General features: G+C 36.8%; 1 long non-coding RNA gene across 1 annotated transcript in view; it reads right to left on the reverse strand.

The window, feature by feature from the left end:
• LOC144312088 (uncharacterized) overlaps positions 1 to 23,902 on the reverse strand; it is a 47,793-nt gene that overhangs the window by 11,443 nt on the left and 12,448 nt on the right. The window contains exon 2 of the long non-coding RNA XR_013377528.1: positions 23,035 to 23,154. This is a non-coding gene — a long non-coding RNA (uncharacterized LOC144312088). The remainder of the gene's footprint in view (positions 1 to 23,034; positions 23,155 to 23,902) is intronic.

A 23,902-nucleotide genomic window follows, 5' to 3' on the forward strand; every position in this document is an offset into this window, starting at 1 on the left:
AATCAGGTTCCTTTCTCCATGGCATTTCACAACTGAATGAAGAGGCCACTTCCAGTTCCATAATACAAAGATGGTCACTGTTAACAATTTGGTACATGCCTAGAAAGTACATTTGAAGAAATACATATTACATATATATAATATTTTTAATATTTATTTTTTTAAGCATGCTTCACACCCAACGTGGGGCTTGAACTCACAACCCCAAGATCAAGAGTCACATGCTCTACCAACTGAGCCAGCCAGGCACCCCTATAATTTTTTAAAATAAATTCATACTATCAGTAGATATTGGTGGAATTTGTTCATTATAAAAATTACCTTTTTTTCATAAACAACTAATAGGAATAATACTATTAGAAGGTAATATTGAAAAGAACATACAGCCACTTTTAACATCATGGTCTTATTTGATTGCAGCTTTATCACTGTTTCAAAAGCCTATAATAGTATAAGCCTAGAAATCATCATGCCCAAATTGTGGAAAAGTGGCCATTAGAAGGATCAAAGTACAGGCTGCCATAGGGATGGAATTTGTGTATGTGACCTTAAACCATGATTCTCTATCATACACTGGGAATCTCACAGTTTTACTACTAAAACATAGTCACTTCCCTCCTATGGCTGAAATAAAACTACAATAGATATGTACTTTGCAATACAGACATCATAAATGTAAGTGGGTGTTTGTGGGTGGAGGTGAGGAGGGCCAAGAATGCCCTGGACTTTCGCTAGAAAAGCAGAGTTCACATCCCAAGCTTTGTGGCTTCCTGGGAGTGGGAAAATCATACAATTTTGAGTACAGAGTTCAAGGTTCCCACTCTGCAAAATAAACTCTAACCTCAGAGCTGCTTCAAGGTAACATGAAAGCCCCAATGTTGCAGTGCTGTGTAAACACCAATAACTAATAAATGCAGTACAACTATGTGCTGAAGGATTATCCATCTCATAAATAGCACCACTATTTTGCAAGATGATTTATGCTTGAAACCTCATGTATACATATCCTTGACATCTATATCAATAAATGCACTACAACACAGAAAGCTTAACATTTTGTGCTAGTCTTATACAAGGAGGTTGGCAGCTCAGATGTAGATCTCTTTAATCAAATATTTTGGAAATAAGTCCTAGGTCAGTAACCAGTTCTTCCATTATTGATATCCTGCAATGAATATAAGACATGCATAAACCTGTATGTATTTCCTTAAAGGAGACTTGATATGCTTCAACTATTTGACTTCTGATCAAAACTTGTATAATTCAGCTTTGATAAATATTTCATCTCACTCATTAAAAACTCACTTTCCCATCTGGCGTCAAGGTAGGTTCAATAAGCCAGTGAAAATAAAATTGAAGCATAATGTAATATTGTGGCTTTCACATATCGACCGGCATTTCTGTTATCTCAAGCCTTTGAAAGAATACTCCAAGCATGACTTTTATCTCTTCCTTGTTTGTTTTTATATGTAGATTCCTAGTTACAACATCAAGTCATGGGTGCCCTGAATCTGCCCCCTAATTTAATCTGGTTGCTCAAAATGTTCTGTTGTCAAAGAAACAAACTATCCAGCTTAATGATCTCATGCAAACTGAGAGAGGGCAACAGCATAATTAAATCCCAGAGAAGCAGTTTCTAAGTTAAAAAAAAAAAAGATTATTTCAACATGAAGGGATCAAATTCACAACAGTTTAGAGCTGGGAACTCAAACATTGAACTTCAGTTAACTTTGACATGGTTTCCCAGTCTCTGGCAGAGAATAACCTTCAAGAAGATAAATTAGATAATGAATGTTGTGATGCAGAAGGCTCCATTATAACTCAACTTGAAAAAATGAGTATTGAAGTTAATTTACCAATTATAAAGGAGAAGATAGTGTTGGCTATATTTTGGTTAAAAATTCAATATTCCATCAAATCAGTAAATACTCAATGGGTTTTCTAAAATAACAATGGGTTATAAAAGCAACATTATTCTAAAAGCCTAGAATAGATTTTTTCTTTCAAGTGGGAGGAATATATATTATTACAGACTGGTCAGGTCAAACCATTCAGAAATGAGCTTCTTGGAAAACTGAGCACAATGCTAAGCCCTATCGACTGAAGACCCTGGCAGTGTCTACATTAGTACAAGTTCAGGGAGTTACATTTTTACATTATTAAATTGGTCAATTTAATTTACTTAGCTCTTATTCCAATGGGGAAAAAAAGCCTGTAAAACCTGTGGGGATTAGAGCTCCACCTAGAGATAAAAAAACATCTCCTCTCTGCAGGTCTCCCTTGGCCCCCTGCTGGGTTTGGCTAAGGTAGTGGGGGAAGATCATCCCTTGCACACAGCTGAGCCTGCCTGCCCACCGCCCCCGCCCCCTCAGCCACTCCAAGGAGAGGAATGGCAAGAAGTTAACATAATCATAAAATGCACAGAATTTATTACTTATCAGAATAACTGGGATTGTGTCTTTCACGAAACTGTTTCCTGGCCAATATTCAGGAATGGTAACACCTATGGATTTACAGGACCAGATCTCTGATCCAAAGATCACAGATGAATCTACCAGGCCACTTTTCTTCAATACAAGTTTTTCCTCAAAAGCATTAAGTGAAATCCTGTGATTAAAAAGTATATCTGAGATATTAATCTATGCTCTTCTTCCTTCCAGTGTTCAGTAAGTAATTGGCGGGATGGCAGTGAATTGCCTGGGACATTCTCTGGCTCTTCTATCCCAAGATCCCATGCCATACACATCTATATACACGTGTGTGTACACATAGTTGGGGGAGGGACCTTAATATGGGTTTTGAGGGAAGAGTGTCATAGAAAGGGAAAGTGTAGACAAACCCTCTAAGATAGAGACATAAGGGGAGGAAATTCCTTTGTCCTTGACTAAGAGTGAACTCCCAGGGCTATACGGAAGAGGGAGAAGAGATTCAGTAGCAGAAAGGCTGCAGGTCAGGAAAGACCCTTGCAATGACAAGACAGTAAGAGCCCAGAGGAGGCCAGCCTGCAAGGTGTTCCTTGGCTGCAGGTTGGCCAGCTAGCCTAGGAAAAAGTCCCAGTCCCTGGCCATGGCATGGGTAGCAGAAAGATCTCCATACTTCATGGTGTAGAAGCAGCAAAGTGAGCAGCCACTATGACAGAATGGAAGCTCAAAACACTTCTTTTTTCCATCAAGTCGGAGAAAAATAAAGATCAAAATTTGATATATGAAGTTGTGGGCTGAATTTATACCTGATTTCATAATGAATAATCTAAAAACCACAGTATGTCTGGTTTTGTAAGGCAATTGGAATGGGGGTGGGAGGGGAGACAGTTGTACCTACAAATGCGAAGTTATTTTCAAGGAAGGGCCAACTGAGTTGGCAACTGACAAGACCTCCCAAGTTCAATGTCAGTGGCCCTCAATGTCAAAAAGTTGTCTGCCCTCTTGTGGAGCAAGACAGTCTCACCAGATCATCTTCCATCAGGTTCCAAACTGTCTCTTCTTAGATGTGTGAACTGTCTCAACAAAGTGCAATTTGGTTCCTCCCAATGGGCAGGGCTCCAGTTGCTGTAGATAAACCCAATCAATGTGCTGAACCTGATTCCATAGCCTTCCTCCTCCTTGCTTCTGGGTGAACCTAAGCTGCTCACCTCCTTCTCTGCCAGCAGCTCCAATAGCCCCACTTCAGGTTTTCCCTAATCAGTAAAAGACAGCACCCACTCCATGTGGTTACAGACAAATACAGATTTAGAACTAGCTTCTTTATGTGATCAGCCTGAGAATCACAATAGGACAACAGCTTACAGAGTAACGTCAAACTCTATCAAAAACACATCTCTGCTACCTACAAGCCATCCTCCCACATAGCTCAATTATGCCCATTACTAGCTCACTACCCTAGACAGTCACAAGTTGGGATGCCCATAACAACTATTTGACTGATTGTTGAACTTGCAGGTGTCCAGGCTTGCCTCACAAATTCTGACCCAGGAAAAATGATGCAGGGCTCAGGAATCTGCATGCAACAAGCTTTCAAAAATACTCTGACACAGATGACCTATGAATCACTCTTTGAAAATTATTCTAAGAATCTTAGTCTTATTCTATCTAATATTCTTATTCTAAGAATCTGAGATATAATATGACCTAAAATTAAAAGCTGTGTGTTTGGTCCTTAAATATAAGAGTTTAGGTGGAGGCCGAGAAATATTGTAGTGGCTCAAGCCTTTACCTGCCCAGATAGCTTCACTATACACCAGAGGTTTGTAACTTGGGATTCACAAGAAATTGGGGGGCGGGGGGGATCTGTGAACAAGGAAAGGAACAATTATAGCTTTATTTTCACTGACTTTTTTTTTAAGTAATCTCTACATGAATATGGGCTCAAACTTATAACCCCAAGATCAAGAGTCACATAGTCTACTGACTGAGCCAGTCAAGTGTCCCTTCTTTTCACTGATTTCTAACTGAAATCTAACATACCCTTCAATTTTGAATATGGGTGACAAACCACCACGACAATGGCAGGCCTATGACTGGTTGCCCATAGAGGTCACAGATCTTTCCCTACTGCAGATTCCTCAAAATTCCCATACTTGGGAAGCACTAAAGTTGCTATTAGAACCACTACTAGATCTTGTTATTTAATATGTTAATGAGGATGAATACATATATATTACTCTTTCAGAGTTGAATATTTTGATAACTACATTGGTTTCATTTTCTCTGTAATAGAACATATTTTACCATATGGATTTAAAAGTCTTTAAAATACTTTAAATTATTCTGAAAAAGATTCATAGACTTTCCCAAACTATAAGAATCTATGGCACAATAACCAGTTAAATTCTGTCCAGGATTATCATAAGGAAGGATGGCTGTAAATCTGGGGTAAACTCATAATTATGTTTGAGACAAGAGCGCTTTCTCTCTCATGTCACCTTATACTCTAGTGTAATCACCTGGAATCAGAAGCCCTAATTCCAGTCCTAGATTAGCACTGTTTGTCAGCAAATTACTTTTGAGTCTCATTCTCTCACCTGCCATGAGACAGAGCTGGTAAGGCGATTGCCAATGTCCCTTAAAACATAAACAATTCCATCTTCATGACCAAAATTCTAATAAGGCTGTTCTGGTAAATTCTCACAAAGGCTTCTACTTTGGAGGCATTCAAATGAGGACAGTGCACAGATTTTTTCCAACAAAGAAGAAATGTCTCCCTGCTATAGAGTAAAGCTTACTAAAAATATAATTCTGTATATATTCATGAATTTTATATACTTTTTAAAATTCCAGTTGGTTTGAATTTTTAAAACACTGTAGGAAAAAATAGAATGGCTTAAAATTTCCCTCTGCTTACATTGTGAAAAATGGAAAAAATTCAATGTTTTTATGTCAGATCAGCCCTTTAAATTTAAAAATAATAAGATTAATTTCATGCAAATTTTAAAAATTGCTTTGAGTTAGAAATATTTCAAAATAGAGTTTACAATGTTTAAAGATGAAATAGGTGAAATATCAAAAGAACTAATTTTAAAATCTTATTTAGATTCAGCTTCCTATTAATGAATATACCAACCCTTTAGATGTCTGGAATCAATTTGACTACTAAATACTAAGCTAATATTTACTGTAAAATATTCAATAACTAATATTGGCAATGATTTTACTTAGGAAATCTGATGGATAAATGGCCAAATCCATTTATTATCACAATCTCACATTATCAACCAGTAGACTATGAAATAAATTGAGGGGAATTTTACCTGTAGCACTAAAAATGGAGCAACCAGACTATTTAATCATTTATTATTTTCATTTTTAAAATGAATTCATAGATGACTGAAGTAGCCATTTTTAAATATTTATTTATTTGAGAGAAAGCAGTAGGTAAAGGACCAGAGGAAGAGAGAGAATCCCAAGCAGACTCTGTACTGAGCATGGGACACAACATGGGGCTCGATCTCACAACCCCAAAATCAGGACCTGAGCCAAAACCAACAGTCAGATATTTAACCAACTGAGCAACCCAGGTGCCCCTGAAGTAACCATTTTTTAGGAAAGGCAAGACTGAAAGGATGAAATTCTCAAAGAAGCATGTTTAATCCATCAAAGAAAGTGTTTCCTGTCTGAATGGAGTATTTGATTGTAGAGAACATAAATAGACCCAAGCCCAGCCCCTACTATCTCAAGACTCAGAACTGTGCGAGGCAATTTATGCACAATGCACACTTGTTCTCAGGAACACTCCATGGGGTGAGTTTCTCAGATATGTTTTACAGATGGGAAAGCAAAGTCTCAAAGGGGAGAAATTTCCAAAGGGGAGATAAATTCCTGAAGGTCACATGACTAGCAATTGGCAGAGCCAGGATTCAAAACCCTAATCAGTCTGAACCACAAAGTCATGCTCTCTCCACTAGAACATGATACCTGAGGTAAAAATTTAAATGAAATGAATAGCCTGGAGGAAGCCTTGTCCAGTGCAGCACCTTCAACTGCAGATAAAATCACTCACAAATTTAAATTCAAACATTTTTTTAATCAGTACCCTCAGAAGAATTGTGTTACATTAGTCCTCACAATGAGAAACTCTGGTGCCATAACCATAGAAAATACAGAATAAATTCATCTGCAATAGGAATAAGTAGCATGAAATTCAACTGATGGTTGTATTCAACCTAACAACCTAGCATTTTGTCAAAGGATAATTTGAGAGAGCTAATATTCATGACAAACTTTTTAAAAGATTTTATTTATTTATTCATGATAGACACAGAGAGAGAGTCAGAGACATAGGCAGAGGGAGAAGCAGGCTCCCTGTGAGGAGCCCAATGTGGGACTAGATCCCAGGACCCCAGGATCATGACTTGAGCCAGAGGTAGATGCTCAACCAATGAGCCGCCCCCACAATAAACTTAAAGGTCATTTTAAATACACACAATTTGGCACCTGGGTGGCTCAGTGGTTGAGCATCTACCTGTGGCTCAGGTCATGATCCCAGGGTCCTGGGATAGAGCCCCAAATTGGGCTCCCCACAGGGAGCCTGCTTCTCCCTCTGCCTCTCTCTCTGTGTCTCTCATGAATAAATAAAAATAAAATATTTTTAAAATAAGATATTTTTTAAATAAACACAATTTTTAGAATTTCTAACTTTATCCCTGCATTATTAGGTTGTGCTATTGAGAAGCTGTGTATTCAAACCAAATTATCTCAGCTTCCTTCAGAAATGCCTTAATGAATTAAGATATAATGTTATGTCCTTGGCTTCTAAAGAAAGTTGATATAAAAATTGCCAAATTTGTCTTTCATAAATCTATATTAATAGTAGGTGCCCATTACATTATCTATTTGTTTTCTTATATAAGAAACCATGAGGAGTTTTGATTTATTTGATAAAAAAAGCAGGACCCATCTATTTGCTGTCTACAAGAGACTCATTTTAGACAGAAGGACACCTACAGCCTGAAAATAAAAGGTTGGAGAACCATTTACCATTCAAATGGTCCTCAAAAGAAAGCAGGGGTAGCCATCCTTATATCAGATAAACTAAAATTTACCCCAAAGACTGTAGTGAGAGATGAAGAGGGACACTATATCATACTTAAAGGATCTATTCAACAAGAGGACTTAACAATCCTCAATATATATGCCCCGAATGTGGGAGCTGCCAAATATATCAATCAATTATTAACCAAAGTGAAGAAATACTTAGATAATAATACACTTATACTTGGTGACTTCAATCTAGCTCTTTCTATACTCGATAGGTCTTCTAAGCACAACATCTCCAAAGAAACGAGAGCTTTAAATGATACACTGGACCAGATGGATTTCACAGATATCTACAGAACTTTACATCCAAACTCAACTGAATATTTGATCTTATTCTAGATATTGACTCACTCATTTTTTCTTTAGCTTCCAGGCAACTCAGAGCTAAATTCAGGCTGAAGAAGAATGTCGAGGAATAAGGGATGACCAAACCATGAGCACCATGCTACTCACTGCATCTTTTGACTCTCCTTATTCACTCATCACAACACTTAAAGTAGATTCAATCAATGCATCTTATAGAAGGAAAGTGCATGGAGATCACTTTCCTAAGGAGGTCCAGCTACAAAACAGCATTCAAGTCCAGGTCTGAGTCAAAGTTCAAGTATTCCACCAGGTGAAAAGAATTGTTTCACTTTCATTCCCTAATAGCACCCATCCCCTGGCTTTTTAGTTTCGTGTTGTTTTTGTTTATGAACAGCCTAAAGCTCTGTTGTGAATTATATATATGTCACATGTAAATAAAACCTTCCCTCAAAAAATATGTGACCCAGCTAACACTATGATATAACTAGCATAAACACCTATAAGTTCTCTTAGCTACATCAGACACCCAGAATTTCAGGTCCATACTAGCCAGAGACTGATCAGTGGCAACATTCAGTAGCATAACCCACAGAATCTGAAGGAAGTGATCCTCAATCCCGCTTGAGTCCCTCAGCATCCATGCAGACAGGGAGGGACTATGGTTTACCAGTATCTCTTTAGATCAGTTTCTTGTCTAAAGAGTTGAGATCAAGAAGGGGGCCAGACACATGGCAGAGTAGTAGGGTCCTGAGCTCACCTCATCCCATGAACACACTGAGATGTCAGCTACAGATATGCAACTAACTCTGAAAATCACCTGAAGACCAGCAAAACAGGCCTTCCACAGTTAATTGCAGAGAGAAGGTCACATTGAAAAGTTTGGGAGAGGTGAAAATATGGCCAGGAAGCAAACCCACAGTGAGACTAACCACAAACAGAAGTAACACAAGCACAAAGAAGTGAGAACATCAGACCCTACACCAGGCATCGTTGGCACTGGAGATCCTCACTGGGAAGACAAGTCCCCAAAACATCTGTCTTCAAAAATCAGTGGACTTATTCTGGGAGAGCCAGAAGGCACTAGGAAACTGAGTGCCCACCCTTAAAAGCCAACATACTAAATAATGTGGCTAAAGACACAGCACAGAAGACCAAGAGATGCGCCTGACCTACCTAACACATAGAAACAAACATAGAGAGTTAGACAAAATGAGAAGACAGAAAAATATGTCCCAAATTAAAGAGCAAGACAAAAATCACAAGAACTAAATGAAACAGAGATAAACAATATGCCTGATAAAGAATCCAAAGTAATGGTCATAAAGATACTCACTGGATTTAACAAAAGAGTGGATGAGTTCAGTGAGAACTCCAACAGATAAATAGAAAACATGAAAAAGAACCAGTAAGAGCTGAAAAAGTCAATACCTGGAATATAAAAATACACTAAAGGGAATCAACAGCACATGAGATGATACAGAAGAACAAGCCAGTGATCTGGAAGACAGGATAATGGAAAGCAACCAAACTGAAGAGAGAAAAAAAATAATAATAATGAGAATGAAAAAAGTGAAACCATAAAATTCCTAAAAGAAAACATAGGCAGTAATCTCTTGGACATCATCCTTAGCAACATATTTATAAATACGTATCCTCAGGCAAGGGAAACAAAAGTGAAAATAAACTAATGGGATTACACTGAAGTAAAAGCTTTTTACACAGCAAAACTAAAAGGCAACCTAGTGAGTGAGAGGAGATATCTGCAACTGGCATATCTAATAAGAAGGTTAATATCCAAAATATATAGACATATACAACCCAACACCAAAAAACAATCCAATAAAAAACAGGCAGAGGACTTGAATTTTTCCAAAGAAGACATCCAGATGGCAAACAGATACACAAAAAGATGTTCAACATCACCAATCATCAGGAAAATACAAATCAAAACCACAATGAGATATCACCTCACCTCAGGCAGAATAGTAAATATCAAAAAGGCAAGTTTGAAAGTAAGTATCAAAAGGGCAAGTTTGCTGAACAAGTTCAGCAAGGTTGTGGAGAAAAGGGAACCCTTATGCACTGTCAATGGGAATGCAAATTGGTGTAGCCACTGTGGAAAATCATATGGAGTTTCCTCAAAACCTTAAAAATAAGAATACCATATCATCCAGTAATTTCACCCACTGGGTATTTACCCAGAGAAACCAAAAACGCTAATTTGAAAAGATATATGCATCCCTAGATTTACTACGTCATTATTTACAGCACCCAATCTATGGAAGCAACCCAAATGTTCATAAATAGATGAATGGATAAAGAAAGTTTGGCAAATACACTGTGGAATATTACACAACCTTAAAAAAGAATGAGCTCTTGTGATTTGCAACAACATGGGTGGACCTAGAAGGTATTATGCTAAATGAAACAAGTCAAACAGAGAAAGGCAAATACCGTATCATTTCATTTATACACTGAGTCTAAAAAACAAAAACAAACAACAAGCAGACTCTTTTTTAAATATTTTATTTATTTATTATGAGAGAGAGAGAGAGAAAGAGGCAGACAGGCAGAGGGAGAAGCAGGCTCCATGCAGGGAGCCCAATGGGGGACTCGATCCCGGGTCTTCAGGATCATGGCCTGGGCCAGAAGGCAGACGCTCAACCACTGAGCCACCCAGACATCCCAACAAGCAGACTCTTAAACAAAGAGAACATGGTTACCATAGGGGATATGGGTGGGGGGATGGGTAAAATAGACAAAGGGGATTAAGAGGTACAAACTTCCAGTTATAAAATGAGAGAGATGAAAAGTACAGTATGGGAAATGTAGTCCATAGCATTGTAATATTGTAATAACGTTGTATAGTGACAGATGGTGACTACACTTATCCTGGTGGACACTGAGTAATGCATGTATAGACATGCATTGTCTATGCATGTATTGTCAAATCAATATGTTGTATACCTAAAACATAACATTGTATGTTCTGTATAGTCCAATCAAAAAAAGACTTGAGACCAAGAAAAGGATTTTGACCAAAGAGCTCTCACAGTGAAATTTCTCTTAAGTTTATAATTCTCTTTTAATAATAGAAGTAGTATTTCCTATCATCACAGTAGCTAAGAACCTATCAAGCATTTGACATGGATTATTTCATGCAATTTTCAGGACAGTTTGGAGCTAGGCATTACCCATATTCTACAGAAGAGCCTGAAGCTTAAAGGAATTATCTAACTTGCCCAAAGTCATTCTTGTTTAAATAGTAGAAATGGAATCAAAACAATCTGGCCCCTTTGGGTGCCTGGGTGGCTCAGTCAGTTAAGTATCTGACTTCTGCTCAGGGCATGATACCAAGGGTCCTAGGATCAAGCACCACATCAGGCTCCCTCCCCAGTAGGGAGGCTGCTTCTCTTTCTCCCTCTGTTCCTCCCCTCCAATTGTGTTCTCTCTATCTATCTCTCTCTCTCTCTCATGAGTCTCTCTATAATAAATAAATAAAATCTGGAAAAAAAATCTGGCCCTGGAACTTATGTCTTTTACTACTGACCTACAGGCCTGTTCATAAACTTATCAGAGCAAAATAACCTAAAAGGTTATAAAGCTTATGAAATAACTGTACCCAAGTAGCATTTATATGTACATTTTAAATTTTTATATTAATATAGAATAGGTAAAATTCAATGGTATATAGTAATTGAATATTTAATTCCCAGAATAGCACAGGTCTAAATATTTTTCAAAATAGCTACAAATTAAAGTTTTCTATTAGCCCATTCTATGCTTAGACCCAAAATCCACTTAAAAACAAAAAACAAAAACAAAAGTGAGTTACTACTATAGACTAAATGTTTGTTTCCTGCCAAAATTCATACATTTAAACCTAATCCCCAATGGTATTAAGAGGTGCTGGTCTTTCAGTGGTGATTATGTTATGGGGGTGGGGCCCTGGTAAACAGGATTAGTGCCCTTATGAGAGAGACTCCAAGAGCTCTCTTGCTCCTTCTCCCTTGTGAGGACACAAGATGACATTCATCTGTGAACCAGGAAGTGGTTTTTCACCAGACATTGAATCTGCCAGTTCCTGATCCTGGACTTGCTAGCCCCCAGAATTGTAAGACATAAATTTCTGCTGTTTCCCAGCCACCCAGTTGATGATGTTTTGTGATAGCCACCCAAACAGACTGAAGAGGTCATTCTCTAGAATTACACTTATATTGGTTTTGATCTAGTAATAGTGGTGTGGTGATCTTATAAATGCTGTATTATCAATAAACTCCCCTTCTTCACCAATCTTTTTTTAGACAGTTCCCTCCACTTCATTACCTTAAGATTAGTTTTTTCTTGATAATTTCTCATTCCTTGAAACTTTCTAGGAATCAGGCTGGAAGAAGTATAGGACACCACCAGGCACCCCATCCTGTTTCCAGACCATTGTTGTGCCTCTTTTATCAGCTGTCTCCTTTGAAACACTAACCTGCTTTGTTTTTCACATTATAGCCATATTTTTTCCTCTCATTTAATATTTATTCCAGTTTCTGTCCTGGGATGGATTGGACAGGTGAACAGCAACTGGACTGTGATCTAATTCTCATGGTCCAGTCCATGACAATGTAAGAATCCAGAGAACATTCTCCAGGGTCTCCTTCAGTCTAGGTCACACTGTCTGATAGGCATTCCAGCCCATTGTCTACCCATCTTTCCACCCGAAAGCAATTACTTGGGCAAATGCCATTGTCTATGCCAAATATAAACCCCTAATCACATTCAGGCATAAGGAGCTGAAGTTTCAACTTGTATGTAGAAAATACCTTCAGGTTTAAGGGGCAAATCATGTTACCACCAATTATCAATTTTTTACTAGACAGAACACATCTCAGGTTGAAATTTCCACACTTGGGTAAATACCCTAGCAATTCAGGACTTCCACTAGAATTAAGGATATCTCCCAGCACAAAGAGAGGGTCTACCTTAGAAAGCAGAAACTCCTTAAAACCCCCTAAGCTGCAGTTTTCCAACTTTAAGATTTTTTTTAAACCAACCTTCATATTTGTTTGAAAAATACATATATAGGGCAGCCTGGGTGGCTCAGCGGTTTAGCGCTGCCTTCAGCCCAGGGTGTGATTCTGGAGACCGAGGATCGAGTCCCACGTTGGGCTCCTTGTATGAAGCCTGTTTCTCCCTCTGCCTGTGTCTCTGCCTCTCTCTCTCTCTCTAATGAATAAATAAATTCTTTTAAAAAATTAAAAATACATACAATCACAATTACACAAATCAGAAGTATTAATACTAAAATTTTTAAGTTGATAGATTTAATAGAAATGTTACTTTTCTTCTATGTTTGATTTTCTAATCCTTGTGCCATTGATGATTCTAAATAATCAGAAAAATTGACTTTAAAAGGAAAAGACTTTCTATGCACAAATCAAAAGTCTACAAAAAGGAAAGGATAAAGCAGCTTCAAGACCTTCTTTATATCCATTTCTACTGCATTTGAACTTTCCTTTGATGCACATGTGCCAACAGCCTCTTAAATGCTCTCCTCCCTAACTCCAGACTTTCCCCTCCATTATTTTCCATCCACACTTACCAGAGGAATTCCTGTACCCTTTTCCCTCCTTAAAATTTAAAATCATGTATTTATCTGTCTGGTTCTAACAGAACATAGTTCTAATATTACTATCATTTGAGTAGAGTTAATATGCACAATTGTGGCACTGAGGGCTCCAGATAATTGGCTTATTTTACTTCCCTGCCCTCTCCTTGCCAGGCTCTGGAAATTCATATTGCTCCTTCTTGGTCCTAATCTTCATTCTTTGATACTCGGAAATACTATCATTCTTCATTCAATCAAGTTTCTACTGAGCATATACCATGTGCTGAGCACAAAGACAGAATCTGGATATACAGTGGCGCACAAGAAAGACTCCCTCCTGCCTTCATGGAGCTCCTAGACAGCTTCTGCTTTTCCAAAAATTCCTTCAAGCCTGCCAGCTTCTCCACATGACTCCAGGTACACCTTATAGCATTCTTACAGCATTCGAAACAAAATGAATTTTATAGATGTATAAGTTACATATAATGAAATGTACCAGATTTAAGTGTACAATTTGGTAAGTGTGACACATATAAAACTGTGTAGCCAACACATCAATCATGATATAGAACATTTCATCACCCAAACCATATCCCCTTACCAACCAGTCATCCCCCTCCAACCTGGCCTTTGGTAACCACTGTTTTGTTTTCTGTCTTTATAGTTTTTTTTCCTACAATTTCATATGAATAACATCATACAGTGTATACTCTTTTGTGTTCAGCTTTTTATACAAAGTGTAATGCTTCAGAGATTCATCCATGTTGATGTATGTGTCGGTAATTCATTTCTTTAAATTACCAAATAATCTGTTGTACAGATTCTTACAATGTGCTGGCATTCTTCAGTTGATGTGCACTGTCTAGTTTCCAATTAGGGACTTTTACAAATAAAACCACCATAAACAATCATATGTCTCTGTGTGAAGATATATTTTCCTTTAAAAAATATTCTATTTATTTATTAATAAGAGAAAGAGAGAGAGAGAGAGGCAGAGACACAGGCAGAGGCAGAAGCAGGCTCCAGGCAAGGAGCCCGACGTGGGACTCAATCCTGGGTCTCCAGGATCAGGCCCTGCGCCGAAGGCAGGCGCTAAACCACTGAGCCACCCAGGGAACCCCCAGGCTGCCCATGAAGATATATTTTCATATCTTCTGGGTACTATCTACTGGTGGCATTGCGGTTTTATTTCTTTTTTTTTAACTAAAACATTTTTCCAAAGTGATGAAACTATTTTCTTATCCACAGACAGTATACAAGTTCTAGTTACTGTATATCCTTGCTAAAATCTGTATTATCAGGGATATTAAAATCTCTTTAAGCACATATACTCTAGCAAGATATGTGATGACATCTCATTGTAGTTTTAATTTGCATTTCCCTGGTGACTAGTGATGTTGAAAATCTTTTTGTGTTCTTGTTTTCCTTTTTTGATGGGGGGAGGGTGAAATACTTTTCAAATCTTTTGCACATGTTTAAGTCACATTGTCTTATTATTATAAGAGTTCTTTTTGGAAAAGGAAGTTTTAAAGTGGGGATAGTTTAAAGGATTTCTTGGACGACATCAAGCAAAGAAACATTTCTACTATAGGTGTCCAAGAAGAAGAGAGAAAGGGACAGAAAATTTACTTGAAGACATAATAGCTGAAAACTTCTCTAACCTGGCAAGGGAAAAGACATCCAGGTTCAGGAATTACAGAAAGCTCCAAACAAGATGAAAACAAGGAGGTCCACATCATGACACATAATAATTAAAATGGCAAAAATTAAAGACAGAGAATTTTAAAATCATCAGGATAGAGGTCACTAGTAACATACAAGGGAAATTCCATAAAGCTATCAGTTGATTTTTTAGCAGAAACTTTGCAGGCCAGAAAGGAGCGGCCTCATATATTCAAAGTGCTAAAAGGAAAACACCTACAACCATTACTCTACTGGCAAGGTTATCATTAAGAATTGAAGGAGAGGGGATCCCTGGGTGGCGCAGCAGTTTGGCGCCTGCCTTTGGCCCAGGGCGTGATCCTGGAGACCCGGGATCGAATCCCACGTCGGGCTCCCGGTGCATGGAGCCTGCTTCTCCCTCTGCCTGTGTCTCTGCCTCTCTCTCTCTCTCTCTCTCTCTCTCTATCATAAATAAATAAAAATTAAAAAAAAAGAATTGAAGGAGAGATCTTCTCCCAGACAAACAAAAGTTGAAGACATTCATCAGAACTAATTCAGTCTTATAAAAAATGTTTAAGGAATTTCTTTAAATGGAAAAGTGAAGGTCATCACCAGAAGTAATAAAACTATAAAAGGAAAAAAATTCACAAGTAAAAGCAAACATACAAAAAAGTACAGTAATCACTTATAAAGCTAGTATGGGGACTCCTGGGTAGCTCAGTTGGTTAAGCACCTGCTTTCAACTAGGCTTATGATCCCAGGGTCCTGGGATCAAGCCTCACATGGGGCTCCCTGCTTAGTGGGGAGCCTGCTTCTCCCTCTCCTTCCCACTCATGCTCTCTGTTGCTATCTCTGTCTCTTTCTCTCAACTAAATAAAATCTTTATAAAAAATAAAAATAAATAAAGCTAGTATGAAGATAAAAAGAAAAAAGTAGTAAAATCAATCATTTAAATAATTAAGGGGACTTACTAAATAAAGACATGTAAAATATGACACATTAGACATAAAGCATGGAGATAGGAAATAAAAATGAAGTTCTTTTAGAATTCACTTAAACTTCAGTGATCATCAGCTTACTAGAGACTGCTGTACACTTCGGATGTTATACATGAACATAATGGTAACAAGAGAAACCTGTAAAAGATACACAAAAGTAAAAAGAAAGAAAGCCAAGCATAATACTAATGAAAGTCTTCAGTCACAGGAAAGAAAAGCAAGAGAGAGAGAAAAAAAAGGAACAGAATAAGCTACAAAAAAACAAAAAAACAAAAACAGAAAACAGTTAACAAAATGACAATAAGTACATACGTATCAATAATTAGTTTTAATGTAAATGGGTTAAATGCTCCAATTTAACCCATAGTCCAGACATACTATGACTGAATGAATAAAAAAGCAAGACCCATCTATATGCTGTCTGCAAGAGATTCACTTCAGACCTAAAAACACAGACAGACTCAAAGTAAAGGGACAGAAAAACATACACCATGCAAAAAGAAGCACAAAAAGGGAAGCAGAGCAATACTTTTATCAAATGTACTTTAAAATAAAGATAGTAGCGAAGTGCTAATCCAACAAGAGTAATTAAAACAAAGGCTATAGCAAAGTGTTAATCCAACAAGAATAAATAACAATTGTAATTTTCTATGCACCAAACATTGGAGCACCTAAATACATAAAGCAAATCTTAATGTACATAAAGGGAGAAATTGACAGTAACACAATAATGGCAGGCGACCTTAACATCTCACTTATATCAATAGATGGATCATTCAGGCAAATAATCAATAAGGACATAGTGTCTTTAAATAAAGCATTAGACCAAATGGACTTAACAGATATATACAGAACACTCCATCCCAAAACAGCAGAATATACATTCTTTTCAAATGTACATGGAGTATTCTCCAAGACAGATAACATGTTAGGCAATGAAACAAATCTTTAAAAATTTATTTTTTTTATTTTTTTTTAATTTTTTTATTTATGATAGGCACACAGTGAGAGAGAGAGAGAGGCAGAGACACAGGCAGAGGGAGAAGCAGGCTCCATGCACTGGGAGCCCGACGTGGGATTCGATCCCGGGTCTCCAGGATCGCGCCCTGGGCCAAAGGCAGGTGCCAAACCGCTGCGCCACCCAGGGATCCCTTAAAAAATTTAAAAGACTGAAATCATATCATGTATCTTTTTCGACCACAATGATATGAAAATAGAAAAAAAAACACAGATGGGTAGAGCTAAAAAAAGCATGCTAATAAACAATAAATGGGTCAACCAAGAAATCAAAGAGGAAATTTTAAAAATACATGTAGACAAATGAAAATAAAAACACAACAGTCCAAAATCTCTAGAACAGAGCAAAAGCAAGTCAAGGGAAATTTATAGCAATACATACAGGCCTACCTCAAGAAATAATATAAATCTCAAATACACAATCTAAACTTACATCTTTAAAAAAAACTAGGAAGAGAAAAAGCCCAAAATTCATAGAAGGGAGGATATAATAAAAATCAGAGAAGAAATAAAAGAAATAGAGATAAAGCAATACAACAGATCAATAAAACCAAAAGCTCCTTCTTTGCAAAGATAAATATTGATAGCCAGACTCATCAAGAAAAAAAGAAGGAGGACTCAGGTAAATAAAATCAGAAGCAAAAAGGAGAAGTAACAATCAACACTACAAAAATTCAAAGGATTGGGGCACCTGGGTGGCTCAGTCAGTTAACTTTCTGACTTTGGCTAAGGTTGTGATCTCAGGGTCCTGGGATTGAGCCATGAGTTGGGCTCCATGCTCATTGGAGAGTCTGATCATCTTTCTCCTTCTTCCCTTCCCCCCACTCATTCTCTTTCTCTCTGTCTCTGTCTCTGTCTCTCTCTCTCTCTCTCTCCTTTCACATAAATAGATAAGATCTTTAAAGGGATGCATAGGTGGCTTACTCAGTTAAGTGTCCAATTCTTGGTTTCAGCTCAGTCATGATCTTAGGGTCGTGAGATCAAGCCCCTGTCAAGTTCTGGAGTCTTGGGACTTGCTTATCCCTTTCCCTCTACTCTCTCTTTCTCTCTCTCTCAAATAAATAAATAAAATCTTTAAAAAAGGAAATACAGAGGCTTATGAGGCTATGAAACATTATAGGTCCACAAACTGGACAACAAATTGGACAACTAAGAAGAAATTAATAAATTCCTAGAAAGCTACAATTTTCCAAAACTGAACCCAGAAGAAAAAGAATACCTGAACTTACCAATTACTAGTAATGAAATTGAGTCAATAATCAAAAAATTCCCAACAGACAAAAGTCCAGGACCAGATGGGTTCACAGATGAATTCAATCAAACATTTAAAGTATTTATAAGAATTTAATATATTAATAGTCTTCAAACTATTTCAAAAATAAAGGGGAATAAAAGCTTCCAAAGTTTATGGTTTTGATACAAAAAACAAAGTCAGTATAGAAAAAGAAAACTGTAGGCCAATATCTCTGATGAACATAGATGCAAAAATCCTCAACAATACATTAGCAAACTGCATTCAACAGCAAGATTAAAAGGATCATTCAAGTGGGATTAATTCTGGGGATATAAGGACAGTTTAATATTTGCAAATCAATCAATGTGATACATCACACTACCAAAAAGAAGAATAAAAACCATAGGATCATACAAAGAATTTGACCATCTTTGACAACGATTTATGAAAAAAACTCTCAGAAAAGTGGGTTTAGAGGGAGCATACCTCAACAACATAAAGACCTTATATGAAAAACCCACAACTAACATTATAGTCAATGGTGGAATACTCAGAGATTTCCTCTAAGATCAGGAACAAGACAAAAATGTCCACTCTCACCACTTTTAGTCCATACAGTACTGGAATTCCAAATCACAGAAATTGGACAGGAAATAAAAGGTATCCAAATTGGTAAGAAGTAAAACTGTCACTGTTTGCAGATGACATAATACTATATATAGAAAACTCTTCAAGACTCCACCAAAAAACTACTAAAACTGAAAAATGAATTCAGTAAAGTTGCAGGATACAAAATTAATATAGAGAAATCTCTTGCATTTCTATACATTAACAACAAAATAACACACTTATACTTTGTATAAGTATAGAAATTAAGAAAACAGTCTCATTTACAGTTGCACCAAAAAGAATAAAATACTTAGGAATAAATTTAACCAAGGAGATGAGACACCTATACTCTGCAAAGTATTGGTGAAAGAAATTGGAGATGACACAAACAAATGGAAAGACATGCTCAGAATTGGAAGAATAATGTTAAAATGTCCATACCACCCAAAGAAACCTACAGATTCAGTGCAATTACTATCAAAACACCAAGAGCGGGATCCCTGGGTGGCGCAGCGGTTTAGCGCCTGCCTTTGGCCCAGGGCGCGATCCTGGAGACCCGGGATCGAATCCCACGTCAGGCTCCTGGTGCATGGAGCCTGCTTCTCCCTCTGCCTATGTCTCTGCCTCTCTCTCTCTCTCTCTGTGTGTGACTATCATAAATAAATGAAAAAAAAAAAAACACCAAGAGCATTCTTCACAGAACTAGAATAATTTTAAAATTTGTATAGAACCACAAGACTGAAATAGGCAAAGCAATCTTGAGAAAGAAGAACAAAGCTGGAGGTTCACAATTCCAGATTTCAAGATACACTACAAAGCTACAAAAAAAAAAAAAAAAAAAAAGCTACAGTAATCAAAACAGAATGGTACTGGCATAAAAATAGACACACAGATCAATACACCAGGATAGAGAACCTAGAAATAAACCCACATTTATGTGGCCAATTAATCTACAACAAATGAAGCAAGAATAAGGGAAAAGATAGTCTTTCCAATAAATGATGCTGGGAAAATTGGACAGCTGCATGCAAAAAAAAAAAAAAACCACTGGACCACTTTCTTACACTACACAGAAAAATAAGCCCAAAATAGATTAAGGACCTAAATGTGAGATCTGAAACCACAAAATTCCTAAAAGAAAACATAAGGAGTCATCTCTTAGACATTGCCCTTAGCAACATATTTATGTTAATGTCTCCTTAGCCAAGGAAAACAAAAGCAAAAATAAACTATTGGGACTATACCAAAATAAAAAGCTTTTGCCGGGACACCTGGGTAGTTCAGCGGTTAAGTGTCTTGTCTGCCTTTGGCTCAGGGTGTGATCCTGGAGTTCTGTGATTGAGTCCCACATCAGGCTCCCTGCATGCAGTCTGCTTCTCCCTCTGCCTGTGTCTCTGCCTCTCTCCCTCTCTCTCTCTCTCTCTCTCTCTCTCTCTCTCTCTGTGTGTGTGTGTGTGTGTGTGTTTATCAGGAATGAATAAATAAAATCTTTAAGAAAAAAAAGCTTTTGCACAGTGAAAGAAACCATCAATAAAACAAAAAGGCAATTGACTATATGGGAAAAGATATTTTCAGATAATATACTAGTAAGGGTTAATATCCAAAACATATAAAGAACTTATATAACACTAAAAACAAACAAACCAAACAATTCCATTTAAAAATGGGCAGAGGACATGAATAGACATTTTTCCAAAGAAAATACACAAATGACCAACACATACATGAAAAGATGCTCCACATTACTCATCATCAGGGAAATGCAAATCAAAACCAGAGTAAGATATCATCTTATACCTCTCAGAATGGCTAGAATCTAAAAGATAAGAAGTGACGAGTGTTGGCAAGGATATGGAGAATAAGGAACCTTTATGCACTGTTGGTAAGAATGTGGATCACTGCAACAACTGGGAAAACCAGTATGGAGGTCCCTCAAAAAATTAAAGTAGAAATAGTATACAATCCAGTAATTCCACTACTGAGCACTTAACCCAAATAAAAACACTAATGTGAAAAGATATGTGCCCCCCTGTGTTTGTTGCAGCATTATTTACAATAACCAAAATAACACTTGAGTGTCCATTGATAGATGAATGGATAATAGATGAATGGATAAATAAGATGTGGTATATATATGCAATAGTACATTACCCAGCCATAAAAAAGAATGAGGTCTTGCCATTTTCTACAACATGGATAGACCTGGAGGGTATTATACTAAGTGAAATTTTCAGACAGAGAAAGACAAACACTATGTGATTGTACTTAACTGTATGCTCTTTATATATATATATATAAAAACAGAGAACAAAGTGATGGTGCCAGAGGATGGAGGATGGGGGAATGGGCAATATCGGTGAGGGAGAGTGGGAGGTACAGGCTTCAGGCTATGGAATGAATAGGTGTGGAGATCAAAGGCACAGCACAGAGAATATAGTCATGGTATAGTAATAGCATTGTACGGGGATAGATGGTAGCTCCTCTTATGGTGAGCATAGCATAATGTATGGATTTTTCAAATCACTGTTGTACACCCAAAATTAATGTAACATTGTGTCAACTATGCATATATACATAATCACTCACATATATGTAAAACAAAAAAGTTATGTTTATATTATGGATACAGTTCTTTATCAGACATAGGTTTTTGCAAATCACAGTTTGTACCTTGTCTTTTCATTTTCTTAATAGTAAATTTTGAAAAGAAAAAGTTTTAATTTTGCTGAAATCAAATTTATTACCTTTAATTCTTTATTTTCACCATTTTTATGTCTTACCCAAGAAATCTTTGCCTAGGTTCACAAACAACATGTCAAGTGTTCCTTCTAGCAGTCTAAGTCTAGCGGTCTAAGTCAATGATGCCCTCGTAGTTGTTTCATACAGTATGAAGGAAGCTTTGAGTTTTGTTTCATTGCATGTAGATTTCAAAATGTTCCAGCACCATTTATTGAAAAGATTATCCTTTTCCTATGGATTCATCTTATTACCTTTTCAAAACAATCAGTAGATTTATTTCTGAACTCCATTTTCCTGAAATGGTCTAGATGCTTGTACCACACCACATGTCGGTATCACACCAACACGGTTACTATACACCTTTGAAGTCTTGATATCACATAGCAAATCATCCAATCTCTTCTTTTTTTCTAAAATTGCTTTGGCTATCCCAAGTCTTTTTCATTTCTATATACATTTTAGAAAATCTTATTAATCTCCTCAAAACAATCTCCTGGAATGTGAGTTGAGATTGCATAGGATTTGGGTATCAATTTAGGGATCACTGAGAACTTAATATTAACTCTTCTGACCCAGAAATAGAGTATGCCTCCCCATTTTTTAAGTCTTCTTTAATCTTTTCAGTAATGTACAGTTTGTACAGTAATGTACAGTTTGTGTACAATTTACACATATTTTATTAAATGTGTCCCTAAGTATTTTATAGTTTTATGCTATTATAATTTATATTTTTCCAACAGTTTTTACTAATATACAGAAATACAATTGATTTTTCCATATTGACTTTATATCCTGTGACCTTAATAAAAGTTAATTATTTCTAGTAGGGTTTTTTTGATAAATTCTGTGGTATATCTAGACAATCTTGTCATCTGATAATTAAAATAATTTTACTCTTTTCCAATATACATGTCTTTTATTTCTTTTACTGATCTTATTATACTGGATTTAGTTCTAGTAAGGATGTTGAATAGGAGTGGTGAGAAACAACATTTTTGCCTCATTCCTGACCTTAGCAGAAAGCAATCAGTCTATCATTATTAAATATAACTTTAGCTATTCTTCATCAGGTTGAGAAAGGCTTCTTTCACTCCTAGTTTGCTGAAATATATTTTTTCATGAGTGTTGAAGACTGTCAGGTGTTCTTTCTGTGTCTTTTGAGGCTATCATATTATTTTTTCAATGTCGGTTAATGTGAAAAATCAGCTTAACTTTTTAATGTTAATCTAAACTTACCTTCCTGGGATAAAATCCACTTGGTCATTATGTTAGGCTCCTGGGGCTCCCCCAACTGGATACCACTGACTGAGCGGCTTAAACAATAGAAACTTACTATCTCACCTTTCCGAGTCTGAAGTCCAAGACTGAGGCAAAAGCAGCACTGGTTTCTGGTGAGACCACTTCCTGGCTTACAGACATAGTGTTTCTGCTGAGTTCTCACATAGCCTTTCCTCTGTGCACCTGCAAAGAGAAAGATCTCTGGCATCTCTCCTTCTTCTTATAAGGATGTCAGTCCTATGGAATTAGGGCCATAGCCTTATGACTTCACTTAACCTTAGTTATCTCTTTAAAGGCCTTATCTCCAACTGCAGTCACATTGGGAGCCAAAATATGGATTTTGGAGGGGACACAATTCAGTCCATAACAGTCATGATGTGTTATTATTATCATATATTACTGGATTTAATTTGCTAAAGTTTTTTTACATCTATAAGTAATATTGGTATGTAGCTTCTTTTCTTATAATGCCTTTGATTTTGATATCAAGGTGATGGTAGCCTCAAAGAAGAATTGTGAAATGTTTTCTTTCTCTTCTAGATTTAGAAGGGTTTTTGTAAAGCTGATGATGTTTTTCCTCAAATGTTAAGTAGAATCACCAATGAATACATCTGGGAAGGAGTTTTCTTTTGAGGAAGGTCTTAAACTATGAATTTAATTTCTTTAATAGACAGTGGCTATTCAGGTTATCTATTTTTTATATAACAGCTTTATTGAGCTGTAATTCACATACCATATTATTCACTCATTTAAAGTATACAATTCAATGTGATTTTTAGACTCAAAAATTTGCATAACTATCATCACAGTAAATCTTGGAACCTTTCCATCACCTCAAACCCCATATACTTTACCTATCACTCACCTCCACCTACCCTAACGCAATCACTAATCTACATTCTGTCTCTCTAGGTTTGCTTATTCTGTAAAT

The sequence above is a fragment of the Canis aureus genome, chromosome 1, assembly GCF_053574225.1.
Source record: "Canis aureus isolate CA01 chromosome 1, VMU_Caureus_v.1.0, whole genome shotgun sequence".
NCBI lineage: Eukaryota > Metazoa > Chordata > Mammalia > Carnivora > Canidae > Canis > Canis aureus.